Here is a 22,464-nt window from a genome sequence, read left to right on the forward strand (position 1 = left end):
ACATGATTTATTATTCTGGTTTTTTCTTCGTAGGACGTTGTAGAGTTCTTCTGGTACGCTGGCCACCAATATTAGGGCTTGTGCCTTGTATGATAAGGCGCCCTATGAGGTAATGTTAGACTAGCGATAATCTTACGCTAAGTCGGTTGGTATTGCACTTCCATCTTCAATGGAGTGTCTGGGGGTTTGTAGATCATTTACGAAGTCGGTATTATCTTGTTGGTTATTACGACGATGTGTTAAACTCTTGGTGAGGAGGTTCTTGTAGAAAACACTAAGTATAAAAAATTATATATTCTTCTGAAGTTTTACATGGTGAAGATCAGATATGATGTACAAGTCTTCTAATAACGATAGCTTGATCGCTTCTGCCAATGATGATGGCTAATCCTATTCCTCTACATGATAAAGCTTAGGTAAAGAGGTACAGGTCTTCTAATGACGATAGCTAACTCTCTTCTGCCCGTCTTCCATCTCTGTTACAAGTTATGAAGGAACAGACAGTAGTTCGAACATATGAACATACAATCCAAATGACATAGTTTCATACGAACACACAATCAAAATGAGACACGCTACAGATCACGTAGGCGGTAGTTGTCTCAAGCAGGGAGCTTGGACTGTTTCAAAACAAATGAATGACCACAGATGACGGCATGTCAACTTAGCCTACATACTTATTGTATACGTCATCTTTAGCGTCTCTAGTCTGATCACATTCCTGCAAGCAATCTTTTATATATATGGACTAACATTCCATATTTTTATTATGTAAACACTTACATATAAAAATATATATATATAGATATATATATATATATATATATATATATATAGTATATAATTTTTTTTTTTTTCATCTGTCCATCCACCTGTGGTGTTTGCGTATGGTGACACTGCGTCCCAGGCTTTAGATAGTTACATTGCTTACATTCAACAATAATAATAATATTCTATTTCGATTAACGGTGTAATTCGCATACTGTAATTTATTAAAACACTTTTCAGTTGCAAATGTACTCCCAAATATCCTTTTATTTACCTAAAACTTACACATAGCGTAACTATTTAAAGCCCGAGACGCAGTGTTACCATGCGCAAACACCACAGATGAAAAAAAAAAAAAACAGTTATAGTCATTTCATTCTACCTTTGACAGACAGACAGTCAGTTCAACTCAAACTACAAAAGGTAATCCCATCCTCAGACATCCTTTATTTTTCTTACCCTTCTGTTTAGTACATTTTACATCTTTAGTTTCTGTGGTACAGTCTATTCAATAATGAAATATTTATTCGTAAGTTTCTTAATAAATCACTCAAGATATTAATAACAAGGCAATATTTCAGCACGAAAAGTTTCTCGCTTCAGTTGTATCTATTCAAATATGCATGTTACATTATATTTAGTTATTTTCTCCCACCAGAATTCGTACACTTTATAAGCCATATGCAATTCTTTCTGACATTTCATATGGCATTTGATTTCAATTTTTATTTTCAGCGACGTTTATGACTAAATTTGAAAAAAAAAAAAAAACCTAACGCTGCACTAAGATCTAGGACGATCGCTACCAATTTTTTTGCAATAACACCTTTTTGCAGCTGATTTCATGAGAACAAAGGAAATGCTCTGTATTAATAAGTTTCAGGTATTATTTCAGTTTCAACCATTATGGGAAATCTATTATATTGATATTTTTCCCGAGTAAAGCACGTGATAACAAAACACTTCTTCTCAATACATTATTGTCGCTAATGCATACTTACAGAGAAAAAAAAAAGATTAAGTTTTTACCTCGAATTTTTCCTAAGTCGGGAGAGGTGTTTCCTCTACGGTAATGTTTACTTTTAATGAGCCCTCTAACTTACTTTCTTACGCAAACAAAAGCAGTTCCAGTTACTCATTATTGGCTGAGAGGTGTGACATCGTTATGACGTCATGGGTTTCATAACCAATTACGAATGACTTGAGTCGAAAACTAAGTTTCACTAGCATTTCAGCGGAGTAATACAGTTACCTGTCTAGTGTCCACTGGTATCCTTGTTTGACTGAATACTCGAATAATGAAGCAAAAAACGGCATTTTGTCTTCCTGTACCTATGGCAGAGGTAGTGGCTGGCCCTTCTGGCATTAATTTTGACAGACCTTCGATTTCCTACCGATTGTTTGCAGTGCAATGTGGTCGTCGGGTACCTGGCCACTTCCTACTTTAAGTTGCATGTCAGGGAACCTTGCAACGGCTTCACGTTTTCCTCAAAGCAGCAGCACATTTTTATCAACCAACAGTTTAAGGTAAGCTTCATTAATTTATAGAGTATATTATAATGGTGGTAGTATAACGATGTATACAGCAGTACCATCACTTTGGATTTGGTTTGATGGATGTTAGGTAGTGGCCTTAAGGGGGGGTCGCAGGGGGGCGGAGCCCCCCCGCTAGGCCTAGGTAGGGGTACAGGGCCCTAGGTAAGGTTAGGTGGTTGTATTAGGTTCGGTAGTGCCCGAAAATCACTGTGGCCTTAAGGGGGGGTCGCAGGGGGGCGGAGCCCCCCCGCTAGGCCTAGGTAGGGGTACAGGGCCCCTAGTTAGGGGTATGGGGGAGGGGTGCTGGAACATTAATTATTCATTTATTGCAAATATCATTCAATGCCCCAACACCCTCCCCCCCCTTCCCCCACCCAAAACCCCGGTTCCCAAAGGGTGTCCCCCATAATTGGTGGGATGAACTAGGGTATACATAGTAAATCTCTAAATCGGTTGGTTTGCAGTCAAAATAAACGTTAAATTCATTGAAACCACACTATTTCTGATGCAACAAATATATTTTTATTGCATTTTTCCAAATTTGGCTGAAACTAAAAATTTACCAAGTTTCATTTAATTAAACTTGTTAATTATAAAGTGAATTTATAGAATCTGTTTTTATCAATCTTAGCCTTGGGTTAGCGCACTTAGCGGTTATTGGTGACGCCAAGCGTTACCATATTAGTGAATTCGTGTTGAAGGTCAGTCAGACGTTTTTATTTAGTGACCATGATATTGAATATGAAAAACAGAATTATTATGCCGTATGGGAGAAAAAGAAGAAAAAAGATAACAGAAGGAAATATCGGAAACTACCTATAAAAACCCAAGTCAGTAGTACTATGTGATTTTTGTATGGAGAAACCATTGCCATCAACATTTACTCCACAAGTGTCAATGGAGGTAAGGAAAGTGTTATGTATTATATTTAATAGTAATCAAATCATAGCCATGGTAGTTTTTTTTTATTTGCCAGAAATGCAGAAATAAACAAGCATGTCAGGTTAGGCGTATTGTAGTCGTACCATATATTTCGCCACCTACTATGTAATCTGAGGCCGAATGAGCCTTAGCTTGTATACTATAGCTTAGATTTCGTAGTTTTTCGCTCAGGAATACTGGAGAAATGGCAATTTACTCAATGTAACCGTTATTTAAGGAATTTTAAAAGCCTAGCCTCATTACCTAGGGTAGGCCTAGTTTTACCTTATTGATGTACAATATTTATTCAGACTTGCTTAAACTGGCATATTTAGGCTGGATTTCTACAAACCGAGCCAGTAAATAAGAATATGTAAGCAAATTTGCAAAATGTTACCTACATTTTATATTCTAGGTAGCCTAGCCTAAGCCTAGGTGAAATTATTTAAAATATGAAAGAACCGTTTAAGAAAGCCTAGGTACAGCTACATCCATCTTGTAGGCCTGGACTTATGAATTGATGTTGTCAGCCTGGATACATGACATTGCAAGTAGTAGGTTAGTTTGTAGTTCTTGTATTGCTCAAATACTACCAAGAAAAGGATGCTGCCCTTATGCTTTTGATCATAATTTATACAGAGAATTTGATATTCTTTGAAGGTTTTTTGATATATCTTATAAATGGAGGTCAAATTTCCTTGGTATGAGGAGCATATTTTTAAGGATTTCAGTATGGCACCCCACAATTTTAAACCTAAACTTATGGAAAGGGTGATGTGCACCTATTTTGCACAGTTGGCTAAGGCAAGACATGGCAATATTGGTGAGATTGGGTTAGGTTATGATATATCAACTCAGGGAGGGGCTTGAATTTGGGATACAACGCCATCCTGGCCAGACTTGTTTGACGTATGCATCAGTGATGCCGTTTTTTCTTTACAACATTGGCTTTTAGCAGTGTTACCATATGCAGTTCATCTGATTTTTTTTACTTCATTTATGATTTAATGGTTAGAATGCGTATTTTCCGATGTAGAATTATTTTCCATGATGTTAGAACACTACACGTCACTAGCTTAATATAAAGTATTTTTGAAAAAAAAAAAAGGATTTCTATAAAATTCATTTGTATAGATAAGCAGGATATGTTTTATAGCTTTATTTTCATAATAAAACATAAAAAGGCAAAGAGAATAATTTTTTTCTAAAGTGCCGTGGCTTGTGGTCAGAAAAGCCACTGAGGGTTGCCAGATGTCACCAGAAAGCCACACTAATAGACGAAATTCCTCAAAACCCTGGTATGCATCTGGAGTTGGATTGAATGCATGGTTTTCAATTGATAGTTTATTCCTTCAAAGGTTTGTCATCCCCATTGATGATGTGTTCACCTTGAAGCCAGTATTCATCACATTTCTTTTGTATGGCAGTTATTCACAATTGCGATTGGTGTAAATCAGTCGGATTTGTTTTCTAATGTGACTTAACAGATTTGCCCACTTCAAGTGGTTGTTGTTAAAGGGGGCATTTGTCAAGGACAGCAGAAAATCAAGTGGTTTCCACCAACTATAATAGAGACAGAGCAAAGATAAACAGTGAATGAGAATTTGGTACCTGAAAAATTGATTGAGTTTTTATGATCGGTATTGAAGTTCTCGCAGCCTGTAGGTTTATCCCCTATGCAGGCTTGTAGTCATGAGACCTTAGTATGTTTGGACCTTTTGGGATGAAGTTTATGAAAAGTGGTTTGTTACAACAAATAGCAAATGCACCAATGGCTGTAAACAAAGAAAAATACTGGTATTTCTTATAAAGTGAAGCATAATGTTACTAGCCTAACCTAATTGAAGGAAATGTAGCCAACATTAACTGTTAGTATCACGGCAGCATAACGTACGTTGGTGTGTAATGAGAGTGCATGAAACTAGCAAAGTTGTTCCTGGTGTGTCTCATAAGAATGTTATATTCTACCAAGAGTCACAGTTACTCTGTAACCAGTTACTATCAGTCCTGTAATCTACATTCATGGTGTACTGTGATCTACTGTAGCTACTTGAATCTTTGGGTGTGTCATAACTTGCTAGTGAGCCATAACCTACCTGGATTTACAAGTGCACTTAAAGCTACATAAATTGACAGTTGTGTTGTTAGTCATCAAAATGTTTGGGTTCTGTGACCTACTGATATTTACTGTACAAGAACATACCATTCACTTAGACAGTACTCACAGATTTAGCAAAACTTACAGTGACTGACCTGAACTGTTATAGGAATTTATCCAGTTCCTCTTTCTCTGTGAACTTTTATGAAGAGAATTTGCTCATTTGTGAGTTTTGCTAAGACTGTAAATAGGGTTTGCTTTGTTTGTATGGTGCTTTTACGTTGCATGGAACCAGTGGTTATTCAGCAACGGGACCAACGGCTTTATGTGACTTAAGAACCACGTCGAGAGTGAACTTTTATCGCCAGATATACACATCTCTAACACCTCAATGGAATGCCCGAGAATCGAACTTGCGGTCACCGAGGTGGCATTCCAAGACCATACCGATCACGTCACTGAGGCGCTTAAATATAGTTTGTTTTCTTTCCAGAAATTCAGTAGAAAGACATGGAAAGTACGCATTTTTCTTGAATAATTGGAGAGCCTGGGATAGTTGGTGAAAATGTAAACTAGTGTATCTTTCACAATAACCCCTTTTAATGGAACAGTTGTAGCCTTAGGTGGTGTTGAATATTGAAAGAGGTAGATTAATGTACATGCTAGTCTACTACAAGCTTTGCTTAACCTTGCCTGTAAGTATAATGTATTGCCTACCCTGCATGAACACTTGTGTCAGTAAATCCATAGAAAGGGAAAAAATTTCAGAGTACAGTAGTATGAATGCAGTCATATAAAAGTGCTGCACTGTGGTTCTTTCTCTAAAAATGCACTCGTATGATATTGATGAACATAATTTATTCTTTAAAATATACACATAAGTAATATTTTTACCCTGAATATACACCATGTATCATCATCATCATTTCGAGGGTTTTCATTTACTACTGATCTTATCTGATCCTACTTACTACTTCTCTGATCAATAACAGTATTCCTCCGCCATTTTCATCACATGTCAGTATGTGATTCCCCAGTGTGTTTTCCAGCCTCTGGACACCACACCAGAGTCTCCAGACCATAAGTTGCTCATTTACACGAGTGACCTTTACAGTGAAGCTCAGAAATTTTGCACAGCAGCCACACCTCTTTAAATCTCCTCCGTTATCATAATAAATATTATCTCTCCTGTGCAGTGGAACAGGCCACATACACAGATCACAAATTTGAGTTATGTTTTCTAAGTGGATATTACTGTTATTTACCACTGGTCTAGTAATTTCCTTCCCTTTCAGCCGTGCTGTTAGTGCCATTCTCTCCTTCCCCTCCATCAATGGTGTTGTTTTTTCTTTTTAAGATCACTCTTATTACTTTCTGCACATTCTAGCATAACCTGAAGGCAACAAATATTATATTGTCCTCCTTTTTCTTGATTTTTCTTCATTTAGTTTTATAAATTGGAAACTTTACATCATACATAGTGAACCAAACAAAAACTTCTTTCAGTTTTCTTCTGAAGATTGAAAAAGAAACCCACAAAATCAGTGTAACTTGTTTACTTCTAAGAGTGTGGATTAAAATTAAATGTAAATACTTAGAAGTAAACAAGTTACACAGTGATTTTGTGGGTTTCGTTTTCAATCATCATACATAGTTGTTATGTAACTCGTGTAACATGGTGGTTAGTTCACCCCCTACACCTTTTCGTCAGTATCCATATGCTCACTTCCATGATTCATTTTTCCTTTACTTCCTTTTGAGTCGTTTTAACCTTTGTGGTATCCATATTAATTTTCTGTCTAAACATTTCAACAATTTCTTTCACAGATATCTGCTATTAACACTGTCATCTTCTTTTTCTTCCCAGCTGGTTCCCATTTTTATATGGGGTCGCCGTTTCGGATGAGCTATTTCCATCTATGTATTTCTATCCTGCGCTTCTGCCTCATCAATTCCCTTCTCATGTAAGTCTCCTCTCACACAGTCCCTCCATCTCTTTCTTGGTCTCCCTCTTCTTATTCTTCCATTAACCTCCATCCCCATAGTATGTCTCCCAGCGTGGTCCTCATCTCTCCTCAACAGGTGTCCATACCATCTCAGCCTCCCCTCCTGCACTTTCTTTGATACTTCCGTCTACATGTAGTATATCTGAGGACCTCATTTTATGCAGCTTTTGTAACTTCCTCCACTACTCTGATAAACTGGACGGAACTTTGTGTTAATCCTTGATGGAGACAGACACTCTCATGAAATTCGGCTATTACCATAAAACATTTGAAGTTTTCTAATAAGTATTGCAAAAGATTATAAATATATATGTCTCAGGGCACTTACAATGAAACTGGAGCAGCATATCAAAATAAGAGCTTATGCTATGTTACACCCATGTAATATTATACTCATTCTATGAAGGTTAGACACTTAAGGTACATGGAAAGGGTAATGTAATGTTATGAACCTATACAGTCATGTACTGGTCTATTTTAATGTATTCTAAATAAAAACCATTCCAAAACATTTTGTAGACGCATTGAATAAAGCCTCATGTACATTTTCTTTTAATAACCTCGTTCAACAATGTAGAGTAATATAGTGAGCAAAATGACTGAAATGTCCAAGTTAGGAATGTTGTTAAATCAAATGAACCATGGAAAACTACACATAAAACAACAATACACGTTAGAATATGGGGGCCACAACGCTGTTTGTACTCACAATTAATTATACTGCAGTGGTATTGTGCAGGAAGAGTATCGAACACCCAGCATTGAGCATTGCATCAGTAGTAACAATGAACAAAAACTTGCGTAAAACTTCTTGTAGTAAATAATCTACACTGTACAACGTGCAAATCTACTGCTGCAGTGGTCGGCAGTTCGAATCAGTTTTGCATCTCGATGCTAGATTGTATAGGTTGTAGGATTCATGGGTCCCCCACTTGCTATCACAAAGATAACCAACAACATGAAATTTCTAGGTGGGAACTCGGCTAGCAAGTCGGTTGAGGAACTGCCCACTCGCCTAAGGAATAAGTCTGCATAAAAAACTGTTTTGTATAAACACATCACAATTTATGATAGTAATTCGTATTTTTCGTAGGTATACAAACCAGAGCCATATATGATAAGCTTACCTTAATCACCCTACGTAGTCTCTCGATCTCTAAGGGAAAAAAATGTTTGTCCTCGGCTGGTGAGGGTTGGGGTTTCACCTACTTTCCTGCCTACCTCCAGTTACCCCATTTGCTACAGGTTTCTAGGACTGACTACTGTTCGTGCTGAGGAATACTCCTTCATCGTTTGTATAGGCTGTATCTAGGAATAGTACTATTTACTTTTAAATTTTTGAGACTTTCATGCATGTATATTATTATTATATATGTACGTATGTACGCATTCACATGAAATAATGCTTGTTGGCACTTGCACCCTGATTTTAATTGTGTATTCGAAAGAATTCTCGTTGAAGTTGATGCAGTATCATGAGCAAACGTGCAGAAGCATGAGAATTTCTAAAAGCTGGAGATTCGTGACATGTAGTACTACCTCTCTCTTTACAGGTTTGCTGCTGAGGATTCAGTCAGCGTCGTAGAACTGGAGAACTTCCTCAAGCATTCAGGCCTGATGGAGCCACTCGAGAATGATTGACCAACAGCCAAGGTAGGGTTCTCCTCTTTCGTTAATCACTTCAGATGACGAAGACTTGTGTCCATTTCAGCGTCTGTAAAAGGAAAAAGAGCTAGAAGTTTATTTGTAAAGGAAATTATGCCATTTTCAAGTCTGCCGTTGGTGTTTGGCTCGTTGAACGTCATTGGCAATGAGTGTGTTGGCTCAGAGAACCTGTGACAGTCTACTTAGCTTGTGTCGTGACTATTGCTAAACAGTTATTCTGTCTGACGTGCTCTCATCTACAGTGGCGCTACAAGGTGCGGGGTAGCGAGCCCCACCTGCCTGTGAATTTTAAAATGCTGCGTTTCGGGGAACTGCAGGAAGTTATAACAAAAGCATTGTGTAACCTCATCTTATATGCAGTGCATCGGCGTGTGCCTACCAGCCAGTAGTCTAGGGAATGTATCCCTTGTTTAATTGGAAACAGATTCAGTGTAATGTAGATTTTAATTTTTTTTTGTTATTCAAAAGAGGCATAAGGTATCACTGCGTATGAAAAACAAAATTTTTGCGAAGGAAAAGTGGCACATTCTTGTGATAAATATGGAGAATGGGAAAATCACTAGCTTGTGTATATTGTCCATAAAGATATCAAACCAGTATGGTAAAAATAGTTTGATTTTACATGGAAATGCTTTGCAGACTAAGGCATCACTGTATTCCTTTGAATTGGAAACCACTTAAACAAAGAATTTTTAAATTGTTGAATACATTATGCATACTGACAACGATAACGTCAATGTAAGAAAGAACATTCGTATTGTTACGTGTTCCCTAAGATTTTGAAATACATTCTTTCACAGCGCCGTAGCACTTGACTTTTTTTACGATTAGAATCGTATTTTGCAACAATTGCATGTTTAAAATATAAGGATTATTACAATATACTTTGTAAATTGGGTTGAGTTGTATATATGCATATGTGAATTATGGTAGTAATGAATCGTATCAGTTGAACCCAGATGCTATATCTACGTTTATGTACTGAAGATAGATATAAAAAAAAAGTTTGATAGTTTTGAGGCGAATATTCAGGAGAAACGGAAGGCACAGAGAAGTGAAGAGAGAAAAAGGGTCATACGAATATTTTACTCAGAGAGTGAACTACATTTCAGGATTATATTTTGTTTCTCGTATGACAGTTGACATGAATAAACTCGAGACTCGAGGTTGTTTGCAATGTCCTTTCTGTCTCTAAGTGCACGCACGTTTTGCTTACTCGGTGAGTAAGCCTACAAACTACTTTGTCGTTCTTATTGCTGTTGTTGTTGTTGTTCTTGCTTTTGTTGTTCTTGCTTTTGTTGTTCTTGCTTTTTTTTGGGGGGGAGGTAGGAAAGCCTTATGGATAAGCCTAAAAAAGGTCTGAAAAAGGTGTTTCGCGTTGAGTTAAAGATGCAGGAATTTTAGGATACGATATTTATGATTTATTGATTAAAATGAAAATGTGAAAAAATAAATTGTGTAAGTTAAATAATACATAATTATTTCTAATAGTGCATCTATATATTTTAATTTTCTTTGGCGAAACGACGCTCTATTTGACGGTAGATTTTAGCACGCTCCCCGAATAAGCAGGAGGTCGGATCACGCCTTGCTTTGTCTGCCTATAGCGCTGATAAGTACCCCGGTGCGTGTTGCATAACCTCAATTTCCTGATTCTTTTCCTCATCGCGATAGCAAATTTAGTGTTGCTCGTGGGATTACTTTTGGCATACCACCATAAGTATAAGTGTTATGGGTATGTAATTATAACTTTTATCATAGTTATATTATAACTCCGTTGATAATACCTAGCAGTATCATAATTCGAAATTTTGTCAGCGATGTGGCTCAGGTGGAGAAATATTGGCATCGACTTATGAGAAGAGAGGCAGAGAGCCACTAGCGATCTAGGCTGAATAACGTTATTCACTTTTACATTTCCTCAGTGGCGTGGTCGGTATGGTGTTGATGTGCCATTTCGTTGACCGCGAGTTCTATTCTCGGGCATTGCACTTGAGTGGTGAGAGATGTGTATTTCTGGTGACAGAAGTTCACTCTCGACGTGGTTCGGAAGTCACGTAAAGCCGTTGGTCCCGATGCTGAATAACCATACTGGTTCCATGCAACTTATAAACAATATACAATCAAACAAACAAACTAACTTTTATATTTAATAATTATACTTATGATTTTAATTGTTATTTCCACAAAACTAAAGTGAATTAACCTGGATTTTAGATGCGCGTGGATATGTTGTCAACTCATATAATGTTTCTATTACTGTTGGTCAAGACGTTTACATAATGAATTAATCAAGACGATTTTAACTTTAGATTGCTTATGAAGATAATACAGCTGTAAATGTAACATTTAGGCAGCGAGACAGTGTGTTCAATATTGCAATTTGTGGTGATAGAAGTTCACTCTCGACGTGGTTCGGAAGTCACATAAAGCCGTTGGTCCCGTTGCTGAATAACCATACTGGTTCTATGCAACGTAAAAACACCAAACAAACAAACAATATTACAGTTTAAAGCTTATTGGTGCACTAAAATTACACTGTCAGATTAACAATAAGTCTGAAGAATATTACCAAAGATTCTCCACGGTACTGTATGGGGTATGGGCGAAGATTGTTTAGGGTGGGTATTGGTGGAGGGGTTCCGGGCTTGCTGGGAGGCCAATGACACCAATAGCTAGCTAGCCGAAGTCTGTGCCATTAACCCTGTAGTGAAGTCCGTAGAAGGTACCACTCGTGTCCCACTGGAGAGAGGTATGGCTTTCGATCCCAGGCGAGGGCGGAGTGATTTGTCCTTGTTTTTCTCCGCTACGCACTGAGAGAGAGAGAGAGAGAGAGAGAGAGAGAGAAGGGAGTAGGTCAGATGCTTGTTTTCTCTGGCGAAAGTAAATTAACATTCAAAAGATACGCCAAGACACGCTGCATGAATAGTTATCGTTGGCAAAACTCCGTCAGTACGTCACCAAAGAGCCGAAGAAGAACTTCCTGTCGCAACATATAGGCCCTGGGGAAGGAGTGTGAAGTAAGGACCCGACCTAAGGACCCGACCAGAGGAAATATCGGCGCTGTCAGAGATCTCCCGAGGCGCGAACTTCAAGCGTAAACGAAGTCGATCTTTTAAACCAAATATTATCTTTATGGTAGGAATCTGAACAGTCAGGAATAGAACGTTGGAGGTTCTCTCTCTCTCTCTCTCTCTCTCTCTCTCTCTCTCTCTCTCTCTCTCTCTCTCTCTCGTTTATAAGCAAGCTGAAAAACTCGCTCAGACATTTCTAGTAACAATTTAAGACTTAAACCTTGTTATGGGGTTACTTGATTGATTGAATTTAAGGCAGGCAAGGCAAACACTCTCAGTCGCTTTCAGCCATCCAGCTCTTAGAATGAAGAGAGGATGATTGATAGGTTGGACAGCGAAATTAAGAGATGAAGTACAAGATTCTAAAGGTGGAACTCTCCGTAGGGGGTTAGTGCCGTCAGTAGACCTCATGCGGTGCACTGTAGGCATTACTAAAGGTTATTTGCAGCGTTCCTTCGGCCCCTAACTGCAACCACTTTCGTTCCTTTTACTGTACCTCCTTTCATATTCTCTTTCTTCCATCTTACTTTCCACCCCTCTCACTGAATGACCTCATAGGTCCCAGTGCTTGGCCTTTGGCCTAAATTCTATATTCAGCTCGACTAAAGATGGAAATTAGAGAAGTTGGACAGCCAGATTGAAGAAGGGAAGGGGGAGTGGAGGTACGGTAATAGGCCTAGAAGTGGATGCAGCCGTGGGCCGTAAGGATGCTGCAAGCACCGTTAGTAATGCCTACAGTACGCCACGTTAGATGTATACTGCACTACGAACGTTTTACTATTATCCACTCTCTCTCTCTCTCTCTCTCTCTCTCTCTCTCTCTCTCTCTCTCTCTCTCTCTCAAGTAATCTTGAAATACCAATATCTTCTATAAATAATATTTTTAGATATATAAATGTCAGTGGAACAGGAATTTCATGTCCTTTATTTAGCTAGGCCGAAGAAAGAAAAAAAAACACATCGAAAAAATTTGGTCTTTTAGGAATACAACGTTATGTTAGAAAGCCATAAGCAGGGAGATAGTACATTTTCCTAGTAGGAGGCTACATTACTTCATTAAATGAAAATACAAAACGTAAAGGGCACTTCATTATATGAACATTTGCAAGAACATGTTCTCACATGGACGTCTACCTGCTCTGCTCACCTGTGAGCATTGTTAACTATTCTTGACGTGCTAAGTAGCGTGGTATAATACAGGGTACAACTCGTTGGTTGGATCATGAATTGATATGGCTCCATCGATCATTCATGCCCATGGTGTGCATGCAAGTTTTGGTGTCGTGGAGTTCATTTTCCGTCTTTCTTAAGTACCAGAAATCCTCTTCTTCTTTTTTTTCAAAGACTTGGTGTCTTGACCACTTTCTTGTCATGTAATGCAAAAAAAGTCTTCTGTTCCACTAGTGTCAAAGGTAAGGGTACAAATTACGTGGAAAAAATGGTGTGATTTTGAAGGAAGAGGGAATTCTGGCCTGAAAATGTCCTGTCGTTCACAAAAGTCAATCTTCATTCAGTATGAAAATTAAGTGCTTTAGTATCTGTTAAGAAAGTAGACTTCCCCCTGGTAGTTGAGTTTGTGCATTCTACTCATCTTTACAATGTGCCTTCATCCTTCTCGCGTTGGGAAGGTGGATGGAGTCATTGTCTTTTTGTGGAGTAAAATCATTCGTAGGAAGTCGGGTTTTCTCTGAAATATAACCACACACATCTAACTATAGTACGTAGATCACATCAACCGTGCATTTGATGTCTAGGCCCGTCCCTTACGACGCTCCTGATTGGCTGTTGATGAGCCAATCACAGGGCTGGAAACTCTGCAGTCTCTCTCGAGAGAGTTCACATAGGCAGGATGCATTCTCCACCTCTCCTGAGGGATACGTCTTTCAAAAGTATCTCTCAGGAGAGGTGGAACACACATCCTACCCATGTGAAGTCTCGAGAGAGACTGAGAGTTTCCAGCCGTGTGATTAGCTTATCAGCAGCCAATCAGGAGCGTCGTAAGGGACTGGCATAGATATCAGATGCACCGGTATAGTACCTGTTTATTTACCTACCTGTATTGTGGATGCATTGGTGAACGCAGCTGCCTGACCAGCAAGAGACTAAGATTTCGATTCCGCCGTTGTAAGCACCTTTGGGACCTTACCCTGAAGACCCTATTGTCCTTGATAGTTTTAGAAGTGGATGAGGTACCTAGGTTAGTCGAGTGTGGTGGGTCGTACACAGGGCATGGAGGTAGCTGCCCCTCATTCCAAAACGACTTTTAGGACTAAAAAGTTAGGATAACCTTAAACCCTGTACTGTCTAATATTATATATATATATATTATATATATATATATATATATATATATATATATATATATATATATATATATATATATATATATATGTGTGTGTGTGTGTGTGTGTGTGTGTAGTGTGTGTATGTGTGTGTATTTAACATACTTATTATAGTGGGTATGAATGGCTACCAATATCACGCCATTCAGCGAGCTTATTTAATTTTTTTTTTCTTTTTAAGTTTAGAATACCTGAACGTAAAAATGCCTGACTGCCAGAAAGAGTTTTGCATTCTTGCACCAGTTTGTAGCTGCTGTTTAAATCTCTATGTCAACATTTATTCGCTAAGAGGATCTACAGCACGTTTTTGGCATGTATGAATCAACGGCTTTCAGTTCCGTATGAGACTTCTTGTATCTGTGAACGGCATATAATGTGTGTGTGACGTCACTTAGAATAATTTATAGAATTTTTATTGCATTATATAAATATATATGTTAGTGCTTATGCTTGTATGACCACAATTATTTTACATGATCTTACAATTATCAGGGCATTTGTGTTCATGTCTGTGTGCCCTAACTACAGGCGGAATGTATTGACTTGTGTAGTTTTTATGAAGTATAATCCTTAGGGGAAGGCAACCACTCAACACTCCAAGAGGCATCGATTCTCTAAGGGTATCCGTTAAGAGGCAACCCAGAAGTGACAGATTCAATCACTGCTTTAGTCTGAGAAAAAATATATTGGTGCAGGTGGTAGTGGAGGTGGGTTTAGTTCTCTCTCTCTCTCTCTCTCTCTCTCTCTCTCTCTCTCTCTCTCTCTCTCTCTCTCGTGAAGATAGGGTTTGTCAGTTGGTGTTTATTTGATGAAATGCAACATGTTTTATTTACTGGAGTGAGAGAAATGAGAGAAAACATAAATTCCCTCCAATATTAGTCTTAAAAAATAAAGTAAGCTACTACTCTCTTTGTGACTAGGAACATTAATAAGTGTTTTTGGGGGGAATATTAAATTTTACGGATATTTCTTTCTTTTAGAGGTTCCGCAAAGAAAAAATATTTTAATTCTCGCTTTATGACCATACAGGAAGGGTTTTCATGAACGAGAATTTTGTGTTTTTTTGAGGTTCAGTTCATTAAGTGAAACTTCTGAAAGTTTTGAAGTTGACAGAAATTGGACAAGTTGAAATATCTACATACGTGCATACACATTTATGTGGGTGGTGTATACTTGTGCATCTGTTTATATTTATCAATTACGTAAATAATTTTTTAATTCGTGTTTCCTCTTCGAGGTTGGCAATCCCATGAAAGTCTCTCTGACTTGCTGCTGAGGCTGCATTTGCAGCTGGGTCGACTGATGGGCAGCTGGCTGGGATGGTACCGATCCACAGACCTTACAAATGCAAACTGCTTAGTGCTCTGCACCACTGAACCACGCCATGACCGTGGGATTATGTGGACTTCCCACTGTCTCAGTCAAGATTCAAACCCCACTCAGGAATTGTTATGTTTTCAGTGGCAAGACAATCTTCCTATCTTTCTAAGGTAGAGATAATGTTTTTTTTGGGGGGGCGTGGCTAGGGTAGGTCTACTTGATGACTCATTAGAAGCATTCTATCTGGGTCCACCCTGATACCAACATTTAAGTGAAAACTTTATGGGGATCATTTATGTTAATAAAATAGAAAAAAAAAGGTTTCTGTATCTTGGCGAGAGAGAGGAGAGAGAGAGAGAGAGAGAGAGAGAGAGAGAGAGAGAGAGGAAAATGAGTCTTTTTGCGCATTATGTAAATGAACCCAGAGCCGAGCACTTGAACACAAGCGCAACATATGTGTATATATATATATATATATATATATATATATATATATATATATATATATATATATATACTGTATATATATATATATATATATATATATATATATATATATATATATATATATATATATATAAAACACCTCGTCGTAGAATTGACAGATTTAATAGGAAGGGAAGGGGGAGGGTCCACCTGACGATATATGGCATAGAAGATAAGCCGCCGAGATGATGACATTAGCCGTGGGAGTGACTGGTTTAGTGTAAAAGTGGGGCTGACGCATGGGTATGAGATGTCCTCCTGGGTCTTTAAGATTAAATCTTTGCGGATGGATGATGCAAACAGTCTGGGGCAGAGGTAGATATATAGATTTATAATTTTGGGATAAAAAGATGAGACGTGGACGGAGTGAGGTATGTTATTTTGTTTTCTTTTCTTTTTTTTAAAATGATACAGTATTGTTTGGGGATAACAGAAAAAACTCGGTGCAGTGTAAGCATTACTTAAGGGTCTTTGCAGCGTCCTCTAGGCACCCTAGCAGCTACTACTTTCATTCCTTTTAACTGTACCTCCGTTCATATTCCCTTTCTCCCATCTTACTTTCCACCTTCTCCTAATTATTGTTTCGTGGTGCAACTGCTTTGAGGTTTTCCTCTCGTTCCGCCTTTCTAACCCTTTACTGTCAATTTCCGTTTCAGCGCTGAATGGCCTTAGTTGCCCTAGTGTTTGGCATAATGCCAAAAAGCTGTATAAATCAGATCAAAAGAAAAAACTGCAGATTTTAGTGATAGAGTTTGATAGTTTTTTTTTTTAATAACAGAGTTTTAAGAGTTATGTTAGCCAAAGATTCGTTTAAGAGCTTGTGAATCCATAATTGGATGGCGGAGGTGAGTCATAGGACAGGGGAAGCGAGGAAAGCAGCAGGTACTGTGCCCTCTGTTGCCCGTTGCCCGCTGAGGTCAGGGTGGGAATGGAAGAAGTGACTATCGAACCAACAGCTCTTTATGGAAGTGAAGTGTGGATGATGAATTCAAATGAAAAAAGAAATTCGGAACCTCTGAAGGAGAACGATTCAAAGGGTTATGAGTGCAAAGATGCTAAGAAAAAATGGTGGAAAATAATTTTGACCATGTGATAGGAGCCCCTCAATGGCGTGGTCGGTATGGTGTTGGCGTGCCACCTCGGTGGCCGCGAGTTATATTTTCTGGCATTCCACTGGGGGGTCAGAGATGTTTATTTCTGGTGATAGAAGTTCACTCTCGACGTGGTTCGGAAGTCACGTAAAGCCGTTGGTCCCGTTGCTGAATAACCTCTGGTTCCATGCTGCGTAAAAGCACCATACAAACAAACAAACAAACAAACAATTATTTGAAGGGTGTGGGGAAGCTTGACGTTGAATATATAGATAAATAAATAAATAAATGAATATATACAGTATGCTTTAAAAAATCACAGTACATGACGTTACATCATTATATAAGCGAGTGCCACAGGAAAATGAGAGGGCAGAAATTCAGTACCAAGCGCTATTCAGGCATCGGCGGGACTTGGTACTTGACCATCTGCCCTTTCATTTTCCTTATTTTGTTGCGAGTATTCTCTTTCGCAATGAAAACGTGCTTGCTTCTAACCTGGCACAAAAATACTTTTACCTTCTGAACACAGGCGAGTGTTTTCGCAGGACGAGGAAATATATTGCTTCCGTCTGAATCACAGACGAGGATACCTCTAGTCAAGAACTCTTGGGAAGAAAGTGCGTGTTTTCTCAAGGTTTATTTGTTTATTTTTTGTTTTTTTTAGCTGATAGGTAAGATGGGTGAAAGAAAAGTGAGGGCAGTTAGGTAGCTAACCATGGTAGGGAATAGTATATAGAAAGTTAAGTATTAATAAGAGTAAGGTAAAGTGTGGTTTATCCACAATTATATTTAGGTAAGGGAACAATTTTCTAAGTAATATTAACGTAATACAATAATGATTATACATTATACTGACATGGTGAATTGTACAGATTACATGTTTTGAATTTTATTACATAATATAATCATATTTACCAAGTTCCAATTTTCTAACTCTAAACTTAATTTTAATCATCATAATGATTTGGCATTATATCTACATAGTAAATTTTACAAATTACTTTTTCACAAGACATTTCTTAATAGTATAATGGTTGAGGTTCATCGCGATGAATATATGAAGATACTCCTCTCAAGGTAGAGCTTCACTAAATGCAACAAATATTTATCTCGGAGTTTTTATTTTTTATTTTTAAGGCTTTTATTCTGTCTCTTACAGACGCCAAGAATCTCTTGCAGTGCTTTAGTATCCTGCCTAGGAATTTCTTCCAACCAAATATATTGTTTCATAAATGCACTCTTGTTGACTTTTCACTGTTTTGTTCAGAACTTGTATATTAGGTTGTCAATATTCTTATTATAATGTAGGTTTTGACTTTTTCCTTTTCTCTGTATTATAATTTGACGAAACGAATATCTTAAGCGGAGACATTTTTATCCTGACCCAATTGTGCTGATGTTGTAAATGGACCTTTTCAAGTTACTGAAACAAGATAGTAATAACGAATTTAGGAACGGTGGATGTGTACTTATATATTTATTTAATGTATATATGCGCACTCGAACACTGCATATATTATCCTCACTGTTGCAAGTAATTGCACCATACATAAACATTCGTCGCATCATCGACATAATTTTAGTGCAACAGGAAACATTTGTGAGTTTTTAATACTCTAATGTGTTGAGGAAGAAATCGGATGAAACCTCAGATCCTCCGGTTCTGTGACAGACTTTTTGCCTCACTGCCAAGCTGTGGAACTCCCTTACTGTCTCTGTTTTCCCTGATCCCGAGCTGGCATTAATTTACCATTCCCTTGGGGATAGAACAAGAAGTGCCACTACTTCTGCTACTATATAGTAGATTCACACTAACCGTGCATCTCATATCTATGCCAGTCCCTTACGGCGACGCTCCTGATTGGCTGTTGATAAGCCAGTCACGGGGCTGGAAAGTGTCACTCTCTCTCGAGAGTTCACATAAGCAGGATGTATGTTCCACCTCTCCTGAGGGCTACGTCTTTCAAAGGTATCCCTCAGGGGAGGTGGTACATACATCCTGCTTATGCGAGGTCTCTCGAGAGAGACTGAGAGTTTCCAGACCCATGATTGGCTAATCAACAGCCAATCGGGAGCGTCGTAAGGGACTGAGGCCTAGACATCGGATGCGCGGTTGATGTGAATCTACTATAGTACTCTGCATTTTTTCATGTGAATGAGGTGTCCTCGAACAGAGTCTATTTAAAACAGAAGGCATTGAGAGCCACTCTGTGTGGCGAATCCGGATATCCTCCCCACCTGACGTTGGGCAAGTGTAGTATAAATTCAGAAAGAGAGAGAGAGAGAGCTCCGGAGATCAGCAGAGAAGTGAAAACGGTTGGTTGGCGATCAGGAATGAGGGGGGAAAGGAGAAGAAAACTCCACGACAAAAGAAATGTGCAGAGAGAAAAATGGGGATTGAGAAGAGATGGGGTCTGACGTCGAGAGAGACGGCTGGCTTGTGTTACAAGGCAAGAAAACTTTTCAAGTACTTCGTGTGCTGTGCTCCTGGAAGTCGGCCAGCCAGAAGGTTGAATTCTTTGTGATGATCATTTGGAGAAAGATTTATATTTGAGTGCTCTGAAGTATGTATATAAATTATATATCTGTGTGTTACATACATATATACATGCATACATACATACACACATATATATATAGGTACATATTATAAAACAACAAATTCGGCTTACCAGTAAGTGTGTAATTCGTGGCTTATCCCAATAGCGGCACAATGTGAAATATCTTTTGGAAAACCGTCCCAATTTAACTTATTTTAAAGCCTTTACCTTAATTTGAGGGCCTTCGTCATATATTTCTTAAGGTCTATCCATGATTTCGGGGTCTTTATCTTAAGGACCTTTGTCATAAATTAGGTACTTTTTCCCTTTTTAGGGTTTGATAAAGAAACCCAGCCCTTATTCACACTTCCCAAATAGGTTCGTGAAAAGGATTTCACTTTAATCTATTTTAGGGGTCATATCTTTCAGGAACTAAGCTTAAAAAACTTCTTTGATTTGCATGACTGTGAGCGAAAGATCGTTCGGGAAAACGTGTTAATGTTCGTTTACTCTTTTTACCAAAGCTGGACTTTTAGTTTTCTGTAAATTTGCTCCATTGAGATGACTTTGTCTGTCCGCCCTCAGATCTCCAAAACTCCTGTGGCCAGAGGGCTGCAAATTGTCATGCTGATCATCCACCCTCCATTCATCAAACACACAAAATTGTATCCATCTAGCCTCATTATCTTTTTATTTGATTTAAGGTTAAAATTCGTCATACTCGTGCATCTGGCAACGCAACCACACGGGCCGAAAACATAGGCCACCACGGCCTGCTGGGACGTTCATGGGCCGCGGCCCATATAGCATTCTACCGAGACCACAGAAAGCTAGTTCTATTTTCGGTGGTCTTGATTATATGCTGTACAGAAAGCTTGATTGCGCCCGAAGGAACTTCGGCTTACTTTTTACTTTTTAATATTGAAACGTGGTTGTTGCCTTTGGCTGTTTGCGATTTTCTTAAGGGCTCTGGTGATCATTAATTCTCTCATAAGTATCTTGCGGATTAATGGATTCCCTCTTTGATGACAGGAGCTGTGGGTAATATTTTAAGGTTTAGCCTCTGATGGCACCAAATGAGAGAGAGAGAGAGAGAGAGAGAGAGAGAGAGAGAGAGAGAGAGAGAGAGAGAGAGAATATATAAACGGTGATGCAAAGTTACTAATAGAACATATGGAACATATGAGGAGAGAAATGTAAACCCAGTATTTAGAAGGTATGAGAAAGAGAGAGAGTGAGAGAGAGAGGAAGAGCATGTATGTAAACGGTGAAGCAAAGTTATTAATGAAAGTCCTTAGATAGTATGAATTATAGAGAGAGAGAGAGAGAGAGAGAGAACGATATATATACTTTGAAAAAAATAAGGTTTATTGGCAAGGAGAAATCGTCCGTATATGTGTAAAAGAGAGAGAGAGAGAGAGAGAGAGAGAACATTCGATTTGATTCGAGTTATGATAAAGTCTGCGGAAGGAAAATCAGAAAGAGAAAAACGCTTCGAAATCATAATTCACGAAAAAAAAGCATCTTAATTAGCTGAGAGGTTAAAGGAGCAGCTGTTATAAATGATGCAGATAAACCTCGTCTTGTTCTGACATCATTTGTCAACCCTTATATAGAAACTGCCTTTGCAAATAGATGCGTCTCTTCTCTTCTCAAAAGCAGGAGGACTGTTGGCTCTGGAAACCCCGCTGTGATTGTCTCGCATGACCATCAAAACTTTGGATTATAGTCGGCGAAGATCTCACAGAGACTTGTCGAGGCCTGAAGTTAAACACTGATGAGAACGCCTCAGTGGCGTGATCGGTATGGTCTTGGCCTGCTACCTCGGTGGCCGCGAGTTCGATTCCCCGGCATTCCACTTGAGGTGTTAGAGATGGTGTATTTCTGGTAATAGAAGTTCACTCTCGACGTGGTTCGGAATTCACGTAAAGCCGTTGGTCCCGTTGCTGAATAACCACTGGTTCCATGCAACGGGAAAACACCATACAAACAAACACACAAACATTAAATAAATCTGAATAAAAAGAAACGAATATAATGGAAAACAAGGTCATTTCTGGTTCAGTAAATAGACCTTGTTATCAGTAGAGATTATATATACAGTCATTAAATAAATGGAAGTGAAAAAATCGATGAATAACTCCGTAGGGGGTTCGTGCCTTCAGTGCACCTCATGCGGTGCACTGTAGGCATGACTTAAAGTTCTTTGCAGCGTGCCTTCCGCCCCTAGCTGCAACTCCTTTCGTTCCTTTTACTGTACCTCCTTTCATATTCTCTTTTCTTCCGTCTTACTTTCCACCTTCTCTAACAATTGATTCATAGTGCACCGTCAATTTCTGTTTCAGCGCTGAATGACCTCATAGGTCCTAGTGCTTTGCCTTTGGCCTGAGTTCTGCATTCCATTCGAGGATTTATAAGGAGTGGGAATGACTAGATTGATAAAGAGAAATAAAAATGGAAGCTAAATTTTCGCGTGTTTGGACATTCACCTAACTACGGAGGGTCTCGTATAATTCTGGTTCCCTGAGGAGGATTTTCTTGTCAATGAAGACTTGTGTTGTTCCTCCGACCTCCTATTTATTGTCAAGTGGTGAAGTGTCTCACGCCAGTTTGG

The 22,464-nt window shown here is 38.6% G+C and overlaps 1 long non-coding RNA gene across 1 annotated transcript in view; it reads left to right on the forward strand.

Annotated features, from left to right (window-relative positions):
- Nucleotides 1-2,574: 2,574 nt before the first annotated feature.
- LOC135204901 (uncharacterized) overlaps nucleotides 2,575-22,464 on the forward strand; it is a 93,298-nt gene continuing 73,408 nt past the window's right edge. The window contains exons 1-2 of the long non-coding RNA XR_010312358.1: nucleotides 2,575-3,207; nucleotides 8,883-8,982. This is a non-coding gene — a long non-coding RNA (uncharacterized LOC135204901). The remainder of the gene's footprint in view (nucleotides 3,208-8,882; nucleotides 8,983-22,464) is intronic.

Source organism: Macrobrachium nipponense, chromosome 24 (genome assembly GCF_015104395.2).
Source record: "Macrobrachium nipponense isolate FS-2020 chromosome 24, ASM1510439v2, whole genome shotgun sequence".
NCBI classification, from domain to species: Eukaryota; Metazoa; Arthropoda; class Malacostraca; order Decapoda; family Palaemonidae; genus Macrobrachium; species Macrobrachium nipponense.